The 19,645-nt window shown below is 38.6% G+C and overlaps 1 non-coding gene across 1 annotated transcript; it reads right to left on the bottom strand.

Moving 5' to 3' along the window:
• Window positions 1-4,720: 4,720 nt before the first annotated feature.
• Window positions 4,721-4,827, bottom strand: LOC136231648 (small nucleolar RNA R71). Its single transcript, XR_010690017.1, has one exon. It is a non-coding gene; the product is annotated as a small nucleolar RNA R71 (small nucleolar RNA).
• Window positions 4,828-19,645: the final 14,818 nt, after the last annotated feature.

The raw sequence follows: 19,645 nt of genomic DNA, 5'->3' as shown, positions 1-19,645 counted from the left end.
GTGATAATAGATAGTGGGAGTCAAGAGAACATTGTGAGCAGCAGTGCCGTTCGGAAATTCGGGTTATTGGCGGAGGCGCATCCCGACCCCTATAGGGTGGGATGGATCAAAAACGTGGGTGAACTTAGGGTGACCCAGAGATGCAGGGTACCTATTGTGATTGGAGATTACAGTGATGAAGTCTGTTGTGATGTGGTCGATATGGATGCCTGTCACCTATTGTTGGGCCGACCCTGGCAGTTTGACGACGACGCCATCCACGCAGGAAGAGAGAACACTTACAGATTTGTGAAGAATGGGGTGAAGTTCGTACTTACGCCAATGACGAGAGAGCCAAAGGCCGATGAAAAGTCTACCTTGGTAGTCTGTCCCACACACAAATCTTTTGTCAGTGAATGTGGAGAGAGCCAGATGGTGTATGTGGTAATGGTTAAGGCGAACCACGAATCCGCCCAAAGGGACGAAAGGGAGATGCCGACTGAAGTGACCCGCCTACTTAGCGAATATCAAGATCTGTTCCCTGAAGGGCTGCCAAGTGGGTTACCACCTTTGAGGGACATCCAACATCATATCGATCTTGTGCCTGGGGCTAGTTTACCAAGCCTCCCACATTATCGAATGAGCCCAAAGGATAATGACATCATGAGATAGAAAGTGGAGGAACTCATCGATATGGGATACGTTAGGGAGAGTATGAGTCCCTGCGTCGTTCCAGCTTTACTTACACCGAAGAAGGATGGGTCTTGGCGGATGTGTGTTGACAGTAGGGCTATTAACAAGATCACCATCAAGTACAAGTTCCCGATTCCAAGGTTGGATGACATGCTGGACCAACTTGGCGGATCTCGAGTCTTTTCCAAGATTGATCTCAGGAGCGGTTATCATCAGATACGAATCCGATCTGGGGATGAGTGGAAGACTGCCTTCAAAACGAGAGATGGATTGTATGAATGGTTAGTTATTCCATTTGGGATGACCAACGCCCCTAGTACTTTTATGAGGCTGATGAATCAGGTGCTTCGCCCGGTGATTGGGAAATTCGTAGTTGTGTATTTTGATGATATTCTGATTCATAGCCAGACCTTGGCAGAATATGAGGAGCACTTGCGGACAGTATTTGACCTATTAAGGAAACACCAGTTATACGCCAACACCAAGAAGTGTGACTTTGTCATGGAGAGCCTGGTTTTCCTTGGATTCGTGGTCAGTGGGAGTGGAATCCAAGTTGATGGGGAGAAGGTAAGAGCCATCCGAGAATGGCCTACTCCGAGGAACGTGGGGGATATCAGGAGTTTTCATGGGCTAGCAAAGTTTTATCGTCGATTCATTAAGAACTTCAGTTCCATAGTGGCCCCGTTGACGGAATGTTTGAAGAAGGGAAAGGGGTTCGAGTGGGCGGACGCCCAAGAAGAGAGCTTCGCCTTGCTCAAGGAAAAGCTGAGTACAGCGCCAGTGCTGGCGTATCCCGATTTTGATAAACTGTTTGAAGTTGAGTGTGATGCCAGTGGAATTGGGATTGGTGGTGTCTTGATGCAAGAAAAGAGGCCGATTGCATACTTCAGTGAGAAGCTCTGTGAGGCACGGAAAAAGTGGGGCAACGTATGATCAAGAGTTTTATATTGTAGTGAGGGCGTTGAAAGTATGGGAACATTACTTGGTGGGAAAAGAATTCATCCTCTACACTGACCATCAAGCTCTCAAATACATGGGAAGTCAGAAGCAACTTCGAAGCTCCATGCATACCCGGTGGTCCGCCTTCATAGATAAGTTCCCCTATAAGCTTATCCACAAGGCTAGAAAACAGAACAAAGTGGCGGACGCCTTAAGTCGAAGGGTGTCACTAATCAAGACAATTAACCTGGAGATCGATTGTTTTGAACACATCCGAGGAGAATACGTGAAGGATTCTGATTTTGGTAGTATCTGGGAAAAGTGTAAGAACCAGCATGGAGATGGAGCGTATCACCTGATGGATGAGTATCTCATGAGGGGCAACCAACTTTGCCTACCTTGCACTTCCATTCGCGAGAAGGTTGTTCGGGATCTACATGGCGGATCCCTGGGAGGGCATTTTGGGCGAGATAAGACATATGAAGCAGTGAGTTCCCGCTATTTCTGGCCCAAGATGAGGAGAGATGTTGCCTACTTAGTAGAACGATGCTATGTTTGCCAGACCGCTAAGGGACGCACTACAAATGCGGGCTTGCAGTTACCTTTGCCTGTACCAAAGACCATATGGGAGGATATATCCATGGACTTTGTCCTAGGATTGCCCAGAACTCAGAGGGGCATAGATTCCATCTTTGTCGTGGTTGATCGGTTTTCAAAGATGGCTCACTTCATACCATGTCGCAAGACTAATGATGCCTCAGCGACTGCTAAGCTATTCTTCAAAGAGATTGTCAGGCTATATGGCGTACCTAAAAGCATTGTCTCGGATCGTGATACGAAGTTCCTCAGTCACTTCTGGCGGACATTGTGGGCTTTGTTCGATACGTCTCTAAAGTTTAGTACCACCGCCCACCCTCAAACAGACGGGTGATAGCTCCCATTTATATAGGGTTTTTAGGATTGTTTTAGTTCGTTTTTGCTTTATTTCCATTCAATTTCAGTATCATTTTGCTATCTTTCAGTCAAAATCAGTAATTTCCATTATTTATGGCATTTTCTGTATTTTCAGGTGTTTTGGGACTGTTTGAGCATTTTCGAACCAGACCCGTGCCTTGTGGAGCACCTCCGGACAATTTAGGGACCGTCGGAGCATATTTCGGAAGTCCAGGGACCAAAACAAAGGAAAAAACCCGGACTCAGCCCCAATTTAGTGCATGTCTCGCCGAGACAGTGCATGTCTCGTCGAGACAGGCCCTCGTCTCGTCGAGACACTGCCGTCTCGACGAGACGAGGCGGGCCGATGGTTCCCAAAAAGGAACTATCGCGTGGTATCTCGACGAGACGCCTAGTGTCTCATCGAGACACCCTCTTGTCTCGTCGAGATACTTCTTGTCTCGACGAGACAAAACGCTGGAAGCAATTTCCCAGCGTTTCCTCACTCCTTAGGCGCGAATTTCAACCTGCAAATTGCCCAAACTACCCCTAACTAAGCCTGCACTATAAATAGAAAAGGATGTCATCTTTGTTAGGGTTCTTCCTTTTTCTTTTTTTTGTTCTTCTCTCTCTCTCTTTCCTTGTATTCAATTTTATTGTTTTACTTCCATTGTAATAGCTCTTAGCTTGGGGGAAGATTGGTATAGGATAGTGGCTCTCCCGATTTGTAATCAGAATCAGACGAAATCGGGTTTTATATTCCTAATTCCTCACTCTGTCTCTTGCTTTTTGCTTATTTGAATTAATGATGATTCAGGCTTATAATGCGTGTTATAGTTGCTTGTTTAATTTAACTATGAACTAATCCCCATCCAATCTGGGATGGGGATGAATTGATTGCGTAACCATGTATGATTAGGGATTTAGTTTATTGGATTGTTTCCAATTGATTAGATTATGTGAGCTTAATGTCTAGATTTGTCAGAGATAGGATGATTGCTAGAATGAGATTCGATGATGATCAACTAGCCTGACATAGCAGAACCTAATGCCTTGAGTCTGACAAATTTAGGATTGCAGATAGGTAGATACCTGACCAAGGAATTACCTAATCCGAATTAGCATAATCTAACCTCGCTAGAGACCACTAGGAGTGCGGGCTAGTGGTTGGGCTACGGCTTTAGCCTTAATCACCACAGACCCTAATGCTTTGCATGCCCTAGGTTATATGCCTAATCAAGCCATCAACCAAATGCATGCGAATAGACTACAGGAGACTGACAATCTCCACGTGGTTAATTAGGTGGTTACCGTCAATTATCATTATGATATGAAACTAAATCCCAGTAAATCATACATGGGATCCAATTAAGGGAATCCCCATCTTAGATTGTGTCATCAATTAATTCGAATTCTTCCCTGTCAAACGTTTTTATCTTTTATTTTAGAAATTAGCCTCTTTAATCACTCTACCATATATTTACCCTTCCGAACAATTGTGTTCCTACCTTGGGCTGACTAGTTGGGATAAATAGTCCTTGTGGTTCGATCCTATGCTTAGCACTGTATTACTTGCTGCGATAGGATACACTTGTCCTGTTAACCGCTATATATTTTACGAGCATCAAGTTTTTGGCGCCGTTGCCGGGGACTATTTTTGTTTATAACTAGTTTACTTTTGGTGATAGGTTTATATAATTGTTTGGAATTCCAAGAACCGAGGTTCTGGGAATTACTAATCATTGCATTTTGATTCTTAAGCTGATATTGTTCTTGCAGGACGTAAAAGGGTGACACAATGGCCGAAGATCCGTCGGTCATGGAGCTGTTGAGGGCAAAGCGGCCTATAAGCACCTCTGGCATTCTCGATCCGACAATAACAGCAATGTCATTTGAAATCAGACCAACAATGATTCAGATGATCCAGAACTCGGGACAGTTCGGTGGGGATTACTACGAAGATCCTAACTCACATCTCGACAAATTCATGGAATACTGCAGCACTTTCAAGTGTGAAGACGTCGCATCTGAAGAGATCTTCCGAAAGCTGTTTAGATTTTCTTTGAAAGAAGAAGCTGCAGAATGGCTACAATCCATTGAGCCAGGGTCTCTCACTGACTGGGACACTACAGTATCAACGTTTCTAGCAAAGTACTTCCCTCCGTCAAAGACTGCACAATTCAGAAGCGACATCACCTCGTTTAGGCAGTCCGACAGTGAGAACTTGCATCTAGCCTGGGAGAGGTTCCAGAAGTTGTTAAGACGGTGCCCCCACCATGGTTACCAGCGGTACCAGCTTGTTGACATGTTCTACTCAGGAATATCTCCTGTCAGCCGTGCCTTTCTAGATGCAGCAGCGGGAGGAAATCTATTCAACAAGACTGCAGTTCAAGCATACAATCTGATGAAAGAATTAGCTGAACGAAGCGCATGTTGGCAAGTTGAGAAGCCGGCTCCAAGAAGAGGCACAACAGCCAAAGAGTTCCCTGGAATATTTTCGGAATCAAATCATCAGATAGCAGCGCTTACAGAAAAAGTAGATCTACTGGAAACTCACCTGAAATCATCGGAACCAGTAGCAAGCTGTGAGGTGTGCAGCGGAGGGCACAAGAACGTGGAGTGCCCGATTGTACTTGAACAGATCCATTATCTAAAACAATATGGGTCAAATGGCACGCATTGGCAGCAGGACAGACATCGAGGATCAGGTTCTGAGACTGAATGGGAAAGAAGTATAGATGTCCTAAGAGAGAGCCTGAGTGCCATAGAAGGAAGATTGGCACACAATGAAGCTTTCTGCCAAAGGCTTCAAACACAGGTCAGTAAATTGGTAGAAGAGGAAGCACGAGCAATCACGCTTAGGAGCGAAACACAGGTAAGCGCACCAGCCTTTGTGCCTCAGCAAGACAAGGTAGACCCCATTCCTGGTAATATCTCTACCCCGTCTGCTCCACAGGTAAGTGTTTCTGATCCAACTCCGATTACTGAAACTGATGTACCACCAACACAGGTTACCTTGCCTTATCCTACTTCTAGGAGAGCTAAGTTAGACAAGGATTATTCCAAAATGTTAAATGTGTTTAAGAAAATCGAGATTACCCTCCCGTTTCTTGAACTTCTTGAGAATATGCCTGTGTATGGAAATTTTTTAAAACAGCTGATCTCTAGAAAGAGAAAACTAGGAGATCATGAGACTGCAATGCTAAGCCAGGAATGTTCTGCCATGCTAACAAATCCGTTACCTAAAAAATCTAAAGATCCTGGTAGTTTTAGCATTCCCTGTATAATAGGCAAGGTTCATTTTAAACGTGCTTTATGTGATCTTGGTGGAAGCATAAATCTTATGCCGTTGTCTATTTACAGGAAATTAGGAATGGGAGACCCAAAGCCCACATCATTCACAATTCAGTTGGCTGACAGGTCTATAAGGCGTCCGGTTGGAGTGGTAGAAGACCTTTTGGTCAAGGTAGATCAGTTCATCTTCCCAGCTGACTTCGTGATCATGGACATTGAAGAAGATGATCAAGTCCCGATCTTGTTAGGGAGGCCTTTTCTCGCCACTGGACGAACACTGATTGATGTTGAGGGAGGCAAACTGATTCTCAGGCTTCAAAACGAGGAAGTGGAATTCAACATTCTAAAATCTATGAAATTTCCTGTTGATGATGAATGTTGTAATTTTCTGAGCGTAACTGACTCTTTGGTTGAGAATGTTTTCCAGGAAACTGAAGAACGGAACCTGAGTATTGAACTAGATGAGGAGCCATTGGATTTGGAGACCGAGGTAGAAGGTAAAGAGGGTTGTCATTGGGCCCAGCACGACGAACTCCTGGACAGAGAAACAAAGACAAGGCCTAAGACCTCGATTGAAGAACCGCCGACCCTCGACCTCAAACCCTTACCTGCCCATTTAAAATACGTGTTCTTGGCACCTCCTTTACACTTACCTGTGATTATTTCGGCTGAACTTACAGGTCCTGAGGAAGATCGCTTGGTGGAGGTGCTGAGGAAGCACAAGGGAGCGTTTGGATGGCAAATGTCGGACATCAAGGGAATCAGCCCGTCTCTTTGTGAACACCGGCTCTATATGGAGGATAAGGTGAAGCCGACTGCTCAACCACAGAGAAGACTCAACCCAAAAATGAAGGAAGTAGTGAAGGCTGAGGTAATTAAGTTGCTTGATGCAGGGATGATCTATCCAATCTCTGACAGCCAGTGGGTGAGTCCCGTGCATATGGTGCCGAAGAAGGGGGGCACAACAGTGACATTGAATGAGAAGAATGAACTAATCCCGGTGCGGAAAACCACCGGGTGGCGAATGTGCGTGGACTACAGGAAATTGAATGACGTCACCAGGAATGATCATTTCCCTCTTCCGTTCATTGATCAAATGCTTGAACGCATGGCAGGTAAGTTTTTCTTCTGTTGTGTGGATGGGTATTCGGGCTACATGCAAATATCAGTGGATCCTGACGATCAGGAAAAGACCACTTTCACTTGCCCTTTTGGGACATTTGCATATAGACGGATGCCCTTCGGGTTATGCAATGCACCTGCTACGTTTCAGAGGTGTATGACAGCTATATTTTCTGATATGATAGAAAAATTCATGGAGGTCTTTATGGATGATTTTTCTGTTTTTGGTACCACTTTTGATAGCTGTTTGCATAACTTGGGATTAATGCTGCAAAGATGTGAGGAAACTGACCTAGTCCTAAACTGGGAAAAGTGTCAGTTTATGGTCACTGAGTGTATAGTTTTAGGGCATAAGGTATCACGAAAAGGGATTGAGGTAGACCTTGCTAAAGTTGAGGTCATTGAAAAACTACCTCCCCCTTCCAATGTCAAAGCAGTTAGGAGTTTTTTTAGGCCACGCTGGTTTTTATAGGCGCTTTATTAAGGATTTTTCTAAAATTGCCAGGCCTATGACCCAATTGTTGCTGAAGGATGCCAATTTTGTTTTCACACCTGAATGTCTTGAATCTTTTAACACTTTAAAAGACAAATTGATTAAAGCTCCCATAATGGTTAGTCCCAACTGGGATTTACCATTCGAGCTAATGTGTGATGCCAGTGACACGGCTGTAGGTGCATGCTTAGGTCAGAAAGTGGATAAAATTTGCCGACCGATTTCATATGCTAGTAAAACTCTGAATGACGCTCAATTAAATTATACCACCACAGAAAAAGAGTTATTAGCTGTGATTTTTGCACTTGACAAGTTTCGTTCATATTTGGTGCTTTCAAAAGTTATTGTTTACACTGAACATGCTGCATTGAGGTATTTGTTTTCAAAACAGGATGCCAAACCTAGACTCCTTAGGTGGATTCTATTACTGCAAGAGTTTGATCTGGAGATACGAGATAAGAAGGGAGTTGAAAATGTGGTTGCTGATCATCTTTCTAGATTGGAACAAGAGGAGGTGGATACAGACACCGATGCAGCCATCCATGAGTCATTTCCCGACGAGCACTTACTGTCAATTAGACATGTCCCTTGGTTTGCCAATTTTGCTAATTTCCTTGTAGGAAAGCTGATCCCTCCAGACCTCTCTTACTAGCAGAGGAGGAAGTTCCTGCACGATGCAAAGCAGTACCTCTGGGATGATCCCTACCTATTCAAGGTTTGTGGCGACAACATCATCCGTCAGTGCATTCCTGAGGAGGAGGTAGCTTCCGTCCTTGCATTCTGTCATTCTAAAGAGGTAGGTGGCCACCATGGCGCGGACAGAACTGCAGCTAAGGTACTCCAGAGTGGGTTCTATTGGCCCATAATCTTCCATGACGCTTTTAATTTTGTTAAAAACTGTGATAAGTGTCAACGAACTGGTAACGTTTCACAGAGACATGCCATGCCTATGAAACCAATTTTAGTCTGTGAAATCTTTGATGTTTGGGGGATAGACTTTATGGGACCTTTCCCGAAGTCGTTCAATAACGAGTACATCCTTGTAGCTGTGGACTACGTTTCTAAATGGGTGGAGGCTGTAGCCCTGCCTAGTAATGATGCGCGGGCTGTCATCCGATTCTTGCAAAAGAATATCTTCACACGGTTTGGCACCCCCCGCACCATTATTAGCGACGACGGGTCTCATTTTTGTAACCAAGCTTTTAAACAGGTCCTGCATAAATACGGGGTCACTCATAAAGTGGCTACCCCGTATCATCCCCAGACCAGTGGTCAAGTTGAAGTGTCAAATAGAGAGATCAAAACCATTCTTGAAAAAACAGTAAATTCCTCTAGGCATAATTGGTCACTCAAATTAGATGATGCCTTGTGGGCATATAGGACAGCGTTCAAAACACCAATTGGCATGTCCCCATTCAGGCTAGTTTACGGTAAGGCATGTCATCTCCCTGTAGAACTCGAACATAAAGCCTACTGGGCTACCCGTTTTCTAAACTTTGATACACGAGTTGCAGGTGAGAAACGGTTATTGTAGCTTGATGCCCTGGAAGAGTTCAGGCTCAGTGCTTATGAGAATTCACGGATCTACAAGGAGAGGACGAAAAGATGGCATGACAAGAGAATAATCAAACGCCACTTTGAGGTAGGGGATAAGGTTTTACTGTACAACTCCAGGCAGTGATTATTCCCTGGTAAGCTGAAGTCGAGGTGGTATGGACCGTTTGAGGTCACCCAGTTATTCTCCTCCGGAGCAGTCGAGATCACAGACGGCCACAATGACCCTTTCAAGGTCAATGGGCAGCGTCTGAAAATTTATGAAGATAACTTGGGCGTAGTGGAAACACTGCGTTACATAGAGGCCCCTTGAGGGAGTTTTTCCTATCCTATCTCTTTTCTTTCACTTACTGTTCAATTTCATAAATATGCATCTTTTGGAATTAAATGCATGATTTAGTGTGGGGGAGGAGGCAATAGGATAGGACATTTTGTACATGTACCAATTGCATGTTTTATGCCACTATTTGTATTTGTGTTTTGTGGCATGTTTAGCTTTTGCTTTCAATATTTCGCTTTCAGTTTTTAGAAATAAAAAGAATCTTAGGCAGTTGATTTTTGATGCATCTAGCAATCCTGACATTACAGTTGAAATTGTGCTTTGAAAGTCTGAAAGCTCAGTTGAAACCGATGCATGCAAAAACTTGTGAACAACATTTGAGTCTCCAAAGAGTGTTATTTAACTAAGATTGACATGGAACGTTTCGTTAGGTGAGTCTAGGATTGTTGCAAATAACCCCTAAATTGTGAGCTAGAGCCTAAAGGTCAATATTTTAGACTCATTTTTAGGAACAATTGATCTCTTAGGTGTGGGATTACAGTTATTCTCATTATGCTCATAGGAATTGCATCCAATACTGGTTGAATATTGTGTTATAATCGAACTTGAAATGATTAGGCAACCTAGGTTTAGCCCTTTGTGAACTTAGCCTATTCTTTGATAAGCCAAAATCCCTTACCAATTCCACTAGATAAGCCCCTTTGAGCCTTATTTACCCCTTTTCTTTGATCAACCTTGTTACAAGCCCTTAGCCTTCCTAAATACCCTTTCTCACCCAAGTTAATTGACTCAATTTAGGTTAGAAAATCCTTAGGCACACATCCTTCAAATTCCCATTAGCTACCATTGAAAGGTTGTAATTCTAAATAGAAGAAGTAACCAATTCAAATTGACCCTTTGTCCCCTCTATCTCCAAAGAAAAGAAAAGAAATATATATGGTTCAAAATTTGAACCGAATAAATTATAGAGGAAATGATAAAAAGCATTCTTTAATTACTTCCCAAACTGAAATGAATCAACCTTGAGCTTCTATCTCGCATATAGTGGGAAAAGTGCCAATTTTTGCAAGAATATTCCAGCTAGTTGAGTCGTTAACTTTTTGCCTAAATTCCCTTTTTCCTACCCCCAAACCTTAGCCTATGTTACAACCCTTTGAAGACCTATAATCTTGTTTGATTGTGATACGTAATTTCGACTGGATGGATGATGCAATTCCAACGTGACCATTTTGTGCAGTAGACTGTAGAGCGTTTGCCAAATTCATATTTCACCCAAACACTTGAGTGCAAGAGCGACCACCTGTGAGCTAGCAATCATAGTCCTCACCTTTTCGTTTTCGCAAAGTGTTGGTTGATAAAACTAATTAATCAGTTTTGGAGATTTATCTGAGGTTCACTTTGTTTTTAATTGTAACTTGAGTAGTCTGAGACTTATAGATGATAAAAGTGCAGTGGATCTTTGTCTGTGTACGGGAGCTATTTGTTGAGTTTTCATTGCCTTTGATTCTTTCTTGCTTGCGGACAAGCAAGATTCAAGTGTGGGGAGGTTGATAGCTCCCATTTATATAGGGTTTTTAGGATTGTTTTAGTTCGTTTTTACTTTATTTCCATTCAATTTCAGTATCATTTTGCTATCTTTCAGTCAAAATCAGTAATTTCCATTATTTATGGCATTTTCTGTATTTTCAGGTGTTTTGGGACTGTTTGAGCATTTTCGAACCAGACCCGTGCCTTGTGGAGCACCTCCGGACAATTCAGGGACCGTCGGAGCATATTTCGGAAGTCCAGGGACCAAAAGAAAGGAAAAAACCCGGACTCAGCCCCAATTTAGTGCCTGTCTCGCCGAGATAGTGTATGTCTCGTCGAGACAGGCCCTCGTCTCATTGAGACACTGCCCGTCTCGACGAGACGAGGCGGGCCGATGGTTCCCAAAAAGGAACTATCGCGTGGTGTCTCGACGAGACGCCAAGTGTCTCGTCGAGACACCCTCTTGTCTCGTCGAGATACTTCTTGTCTCAATGAGACGAAACGCTGGAAGCAATTTCCCAGCGTTTCCTCGCTCTTTAGGCGTGAATTTCAACCTACAAATTGCCCAAACTACCCCTAACTAAGCCTGCAATATAAATAGAAAAGGATGTCATCTTTGTTAGGGTTCTTCCTTTTTCTTTTTTTTGTTCTTCTCTCTCTCTCTTTCCTTGTATTCAATTTTATTGTTTTACTTCCATTGTAATAGCTCTTAGCTTGGGGGAAGATTGGTATAGGATATTGTCTCTCCCGATTTGTAATCAGAATCAGACGAAATCGGGTTTTATATTCCTAATTCCTCACTCTGTCTCTTGCTTTTTGCTTATTTGAATTAATGATGATTCAGGCTTATAATGCGTGTTATAGTTGCTTGTTTAATTTAACTATGAACTAATCCCCATCCAATCTGGGATGGGGATGAATTGATTGCGTAACCATGTATGATTAGGGATTTAGTTTACTGGATTGTTTCCAATTGATTAGATTATGTGAGCTTAATGTCTAGATTTGTCAGAGATAGGATGATTGCTAGAATGAGATTCGATGATGATCAACTAGCCTGACATAGCAGAACCTAATGCCTTGAGTCTGACAAATTTAGGATTGCAGATAGGTAGATACCTGACCAAGGAATTACCTAATCCGAATTAGCATAATCTGACCTCGCTAGAGACCACTAGGAGTGCGGGCTAGTGGCTGGGCTACGGCTTTAGCCTTAATCACCACAGACCCTAATGCTTTGCATGCCCTAGGTTATATGCCTAATCAAGCCGTCAACCAAATGCATGCGAATAGACTACAAGAGACTGACAATCTCCACGTGGTTAATTAGGTGGTTACCGTCAATTATCATTATGATATGAAACTAAATCCCAATAAATCATACATGGGATCCAATTAAGGGAATCCCCATCTTAGATTGTGTCATCAATTAATTCGAATTCTTCCCTGTCAAACGTTTTTATCTTTTATTTTAGAAATTAGCCTCTTTAATCACTCTACCACATATTTACCCTTCCGAAAAATTGTGTTCCTACCTTGGGCCGACTAGTTGGGATAAATAGTCCTTGTGGTTCGATTCTGTGCTTAGCACTGTATTACTTGCTGCGATAGGATACACTTGTCCTGTTAACCGCTATATATTTTACGAGCATCAACGGGCAGACAGAAGTGGTCAATAGAACCTTGGGAAACTTACTGCGCAGCAAGTGTAAGGATAAGCCCATGATGTGGGATGTGGTTCTAGCCCAAGCTGAGTTCGCCTACAACGGCTCTGTACATTCGGGAACCGGGAGATCTCCATTTGAGGTGGTATACACAAAGACCCCGAATCACGTCCTTGATATTAGCCCATCTTCCTAAAGAAAAAGTGACTGCCAACCAGCTGGCCAAGGATTATGTACAGATGCACCAAGAGGTGAGAGAGACTCTTGAGGAGAGAAATCAGAAATTAAAGGCTAAGGCGGATGAGCACCGCAGGGACCTACAGTTTGAAGTCGGGGATGAGGTTATGGTATATTTGGGCAAAGAGAGACTCGCCAATGCCGCAAGTAGCAAGCTTCGGCCTAGGAAATACGGGCCATATAAGATCACCAGGAAGGTCAATGCCAATGCCTATCATATAGCATTGCCGAACTGGCTTGGTAAAATCTCACCAGCATTCAACATCCGTGACCTTAGCCCATGGAAGCTGGATGGTCCTTTGGAGTTCAAACAGGGCGAATCGGTGCCGGGTTCTTTTAAAGAAGGAGAGAATGATGCGAACATCCTAACTGAGATCACTGATCACAGGCGCTCTGGCGAATCCCCAGACATCAGACCCACAGAGGTTATACCTAGGAGGGCGGATCCCCTAGACAAGCAATAGGAGGGCGGATCCCCAAGACAAGCAAGCGGGGCGAATCTAGGAGTACGCAAGGAGGCGTATCAACATCTACCCTGGGCGGATCTCTAGGTTTACTTCCTCCCGAAGTAATTCACCAACAACCCTGACAATCCGTACCTGTACCAATGTACTGTTTGTCGGGGCGTATCACCTATTTTACCCTTTTAGGGATAGCCTTATTGTAACCCTAGTAGGGGTAATCCTTGTCTTTTGTTATCATTAAGGGGAAGTATTTAAACCCTCATTTTGTAAGAATGACAGCAACTTTTAATCAATCAACTCTTTCTCTTTGAGAATTCAAGGTTTAATACCTTTTATCTTGGGATTCACTCCTTCTAGTTTAGCTAGAAAAGAATATCTTTGTGGGTTTACGATTAAAACCTTCATTATCGCTTTCAATCTGTATCAGTTTCGTACATTACAACTAAAACTGCACCTCTCGTATAATATTAGGGTCAAATTTACATCATTTGGTATGTGCAAAATAGTTTTCAAGTTCACATTGTTGGTCCATTATATATCATCAGATTCAACTCTAAATTAACTTTTGGGTATATATCATAAGTTATCCCTTTGGCAATAAAAGTAAATCTTTTGTCTCTTTGTATGGAGAGAGATTGAAGTAAGTCTTACATGTTAACTTCAATTTTTGGATTAAATGATGTGTGTGTTTTTTTCATTGTATTATAACTTCCTGGTAGGTTAAGAAATTCAAAGTTAATTTCAATCCTTGTTATTCCAATTAATTTTTTTTTGAAGAAATTTATAATTAAATTTAGTAGGTAAAATTGTTTTTGGTGCTTTATCTATCTATATATATATATATATATATATATATATGAAAACACGAAACGTGGAAATGTCATTGAAAAGAGTTTCCATACAACATAGTGTTAAACTAATAGGTAAAACTCATAAATAACTTATTTTTTTTATTATCTCCAATACACCTCATGAATTCTGATTAATATTGAAACGGTGTACAACACAAATCTCATCTTACCATATAAAGAAAGGGTAATTAATTTATTAGTCCCTATATTTTGACAAAACACACTGTTTAGTTCCTGTATTTTCAAAAACACACGGTAAAGTCCTTAACGTTTTTCTCGGTGAACAGTTTAGTCCCTAACGTTTTTCTCGGTGAACTGTTTAGTCCCTATCGTTAGACTCTCATGAAGATTCTGTTAGTCAATTTGGATTTGCGTTCTTCTTTTCCTTTCATTTAAATTCTAATGCATCTGAAATCAACTTTGAGTGTTCTTCTTCTTCATTTTCTTCTTAATCGTTCAAGTTCGTAAGCATTGGGTCTGTTCTTTTTCTTGTTCTCCATACAAATAGCTTCTTCTTCTAAGTTGGATTTCTTCTTCTGAAGTTTGAAAGTAAATAGTGAAGGGTAATTTAGTCATTTCCGAAGTCATAAACGGTAAAAAAATCTAACAAAGAGACGGAAGGACTAAACAGTTCACTGAGAAAAAGGTTAGGGACCTTACCATGTGTTTTTGAAAATACAGAGACTAAACAGTGTGTTTTGTCAAAATATAGGGACTAATAAATTAATTACCCATAAAGAAACCATTGGACCAAACAATTTAAGTTGCTAAGTAAGACTTAAGGCTCATTAGGGGCGGATACAAGGGGCACGGCCCCTCCGGCCGCCTGAACTTCCATGATCAGGGGTAGTTTTAGCCCCTCTACCTCTACAAAATTTAAGGCAGTAGTGGTTCCGACCACCCTATCTCCAAGAAATTGTGATGAGTGCTTAATTAATATTTTTAAAATTGGCTCAGATCTGTTAGACCATTTCTAAATCCAAAATTCTAATTCCTAAATCCAATTTTTAAAATTTTTTGATCTGGTAGATCCAATTTGAAAGTTAAATAATAGTAAAAATATTCTATAGGTTAAGACAAATATGTAATTCCCAAAAATGTTGGACTCATTATCACTCTTATTCCATAATAGGAGAAAACACTATAAAGAAATATTAGGAGCTATGAATCCAAAAATGTAATTCCCAAAAATGTTGGATGAATATGATTTTTTATTCTTATAGATTGTACTATTCTTTGTCCTTATATATTGTACTACTATTCTTTTAATGTACTTAATATTAGAATTGTACTGGCTTTTCAGGACTCAAATATTCAATTCACATTGAATTGCTAATCTTGATTGAGGTCCTCAAAGGCCAAAGCGGAGATGCAAATTTAAATGATTTAAATTGTAGTGATTCTATGAATAAAATATCAAAAGCTCTATTTTGTTTTCATTTATCATTTTTTTTACAATTTATATATTACATTATAATACATTAATTGATGCCAGGTTTCAAGGTTTATCAATTGGTATATTTATAAGTCTTATTTGATGGTCAAAACATTGGAGATCCAAGCTTAATCAAAATATGAAATTACACATTAAAAAACATTGTTTTTCGTTTATTAGACTTGAAATTATATCAATTGTTAAACGTTAGGTTTATAAGATTGCATTATCTTCCACGTGGGGGCTAAAATCCGCTCACTCGATAACTACAATAAAACATCGATAAATGCATATCCTTGGAACCGGAAAAAAATATTCATTAAGCGAGATTATTTATTGATAAATTATTCATTTATCGATAAATGAATAATTAAAGATTAAATAAGAAAATAAGGGTGGAAGGATTCGAACCTGGGACTGGGGCATAAAAGGAGTGACACATGCACATCATCTACCACTGGGCTACTTATTTAGTTTGTCTATTATATAATTCCTTTATTTATATATTATTAAGTGGCTCTGATACTAAAAAAAATTTAATACTATATTTTTGAAATAAAAATACACTTGTTTTAGTTTGTTCATTATACAATTCTTTTATTTATATATTATTAAGTGCTTCTGATGCTAAAAAAATATAATACTATAATTTTTAAATAAAAAATATGCTTGTTTTAGTTTGTTCATTATACAATTCTTATTTATATATTATTAAGTGCATCTGATGCTAAAAAAAAATCCAATACTATATTTTTAAATAAAAAGATATTATATATTTTAATAAAATTTCATATTAATATTTTATTTATATAAGAAAATATATATTTTTTAAACATACGTTAGAAGATATATTTTAACTTTTAAAACACGAACTGTGAAGTTTAGAACATACGACATATTTTTTAGAACATACGTTATGTTTTTTAGAACATGAGTTATAAATTATATTATAGAAAAAATGCAAAAATGATCCAAATATCTACTGATTTTTTTAGAACATTATACTTAATTTTTAGAACACAAACTATAAACTTTAGAACATACGTTATGTTATTTAGAATATGAGTTATAAATTATATTATAGAATAAATGCAAAAATGGTCCATATAATATTTTTTAAGTAAAAATATATTATATTTTTTAATAAGATTTCATATTAATATTTTATTTATATAAGAAAATATATTTTTTAAAACATACATTAGAACATATATTTTTAACTTTTAAAACACGAACTATGAAGTTTAGAACATACGACATATTTTTTAGAACATACGTTATATTTTTTAGAACATGCGTCATGTTTTTTCGAACATGAGTTATAAATTATATTATAGAACAAATGCAAAAATGATCCAGATATCTACTGATTTTTTTAGAACATTATACTTAATTTTTAGAACACAAACTATAAACTTTAGAACATACGTTATGTTATTTAGAATATGAGTTATAAATTATATTATAGAACAAATGCAAAAATTGTCCATATATTTACTGATTTTTTAAAAACATTATACTTAATTTTTAGAACACAATTTATAAAGGTTAGAACGTATGTAACAATATTAGAACATCGTCCTTAACATTTTAAAACATAAATTACAAAAATATAGAAGAATTAAATAAATAAGAAATTAGAGCAAGTTCTTGGATTTATTTTTCTATTAATAATTCATTATTATGCACATTTCTTTTTTTTCTATTAATAATTCATTATTATGCACATTTATTTATTTTTCTATTAACAATTCATTATTATGCACATTTTTTTTCTATTAATAATTTATTATTATGCACATTTAATCGATATTAATAAGTGTATGCGTCAAATATTAAACAATAGAAGATACAAGGGCAGTAGTATATTAAGCAGTGCGCGACATAATATATAAGAAAAGCAATTGGCTTACTGGTAAGCAGCATGGAGTATAGTTGGAAGTGTTTGGGTTTGAATCCCACCAGCAGCATTTCATGTTTTATTTAATTTTTTTTACTCAAAACGGCATAGTTTTGAGTGTTCTCATATAACAAAGTGTCATCACCTAAAAAATGGTTCTCACAAGAGCCCTCTCCTCTCTCTCTCTCTCGGGTAAATTTCATCAATGGTGTACAACTTTTGCCCTATTTCACACTTTGGTGTACAACCTTCAATTTGTCTCACTAATATGTACGACCTTATATGTGACCTCACACTATGGTGTACAGCAGGTAAAGATGACCGGTCAACGCTCAGTCAACGCGCCACCTCAGCTTTGACCGGTCAAAAAAAAAAATCATAAATTACTTATATACCCCTGTAAGGAAGATTTCTTTTGTTCTGTAATAATTTTCTTTCTCTCCTGGGTTTCTTTCTCTTTCTTACACTCTCTCTCCTCTCTTTCTTTCTCTCTCTACGATAATGAACTTCGATTTTTTATTCACCATATCTAATAGCTAAAGCTGAAAAATAGTGAAGTTATATATGTAATGGAAAAAGAAAAATGACTGAAGATGAAATTATCTCCTCCTCCACCATTTCCTCTTCACCTGCAAATCCTAAATTTGCAAATCTATTCACAATGGTGGGTTTTTGGAATGATATCTGCCGCTTCTCCATGATTTTGTTTCGGTAATTACAGGTTTGGAGCATCATTTCAATAGAAATGGTGAACACCAACTACCGATGCATGAATTACAGATGCTTGAAGTTTTGGTTCAATGGCTACGACAATTCAGAGAAATTCGTCGTTACCGGAATCGGAGCAGAAGGCGGCGCTATTATCAATCACCAATCACCGACATCATAGAGGCATTATCCGAGCCTTTTTTCTTATAATAGATGGGTTTACGCATAAACATGGTTATATAATGAGTCTGAAACCATGAAATTTGTTAAGCCAATTTAAAACAGAGCAAAACAGAGTCAAAAAAGAAAATCATTTTCTGATTTCAAAATTCAATTTTTTTCAAATAAAACCAAATCACAAGGCATAGCAAAAGATGGGTTTAAACATAATAATCATGATTATATAAAAAAAATCAATGATACTAAAATAAACAGAAATTCGTTATACAGCTTGAAAACAGAGTAGAAAAACAAATTCTCCATTTTTGGAATTTAGTACAAAATTAAGAGAAAGACACATCCCATATTTTAGTCATTTAATTTGTACATTTCACACTATTTCAATCAATTCAAAAAAAGGCGAATAGATGCAAGGGATTTATCTAGCTACTCCTACTGCTACTGCATGTGTTGTTTACGCATATATTCATTTGGTTTGTTGATATTAACCCTTAAAAAACATCCGATCAAAATGCTTACATTTAAATAGGGTTTTATTATAAATCAATTTGGACATAATTCTTAAAAAAAAACAAAGAGAAAGATGTGTTTTAATCTGGGATTACATTTCAAGAAGAGAAAGATGTGTTTTAATCTGCAATGGAAGTTCATTATCGTAGAGAGAGAAAGACAGAGAGGAGAGAGTGTGTGTAAGAAAAAGAAAGGAAAATCTAAAAGAGAAAGAAAATAAATAAAGAAAAATTCTTTATAAGGGTATATAAGTAATTTATGAATTTTTTTTTATTTTTTGACCGGTCAAAGCTGAGGTGGCGCGTTGACTGAGCGTTGATCGGTCATCTTTACCTGCTGTACACCATAGTGGGAGGTCACCTATAAGGTCGAACATATTAGTGAGACAAATTGAAGGTTGTACACCAAAGTGTGAAATAAGGCAAATGTTGTACACCATTGATGAAATTTACCCTCTATATATATATATATATATATATATATATATATATATATATATATATATAATTCAATAGTTATTAATTTATATTTTCATTGGGCTTTTAAGTATTTAAATATTTTCATTACTTAATGCATTTAGCGAGATTATTAATTTAGTCCACTGGCCCAAGTCGGGACCAAAAGAATTTATTATATAAACAAGGTTATTATTTTATCAAACATTCATTTATCGAGGTTATAGTGTTAATTTGTACCTTATCACAATTTTCTTTGTCCTCCCTAGAAGAAATCCGCATTATCTTGTATTAAGTATCGTTAAGAAACCATTTGATTCAAAAGTTTAAGTTGATAGGCGTAAAAGGTTCAAGGATAACATTTATTATTATCTTTAACACACTCATGTATATGATAAATTACAAATTTTGCGAGATATATATATAT

Source organism: Euphorbia lathyris, chromosome 5 (assembly GCF_963576675.1).
Source record: "Euphorbia lathyris chromosome 5, ddEupLath1.1, whole genome shotgun sequence".
NCBI classification, from domain to species: Eukaryota; Viridiplantae; Streptophyta; class Magnoliopsida; order Malpighiales; family Euphorbiaceae; genus Euphorbia; species Euphorbia lathyris.
The sequence above is the reverse complement of the archived record's forward strand: the minus strand, read 5'-3'. Positions and strand labels throughout refer to the sequence as shown.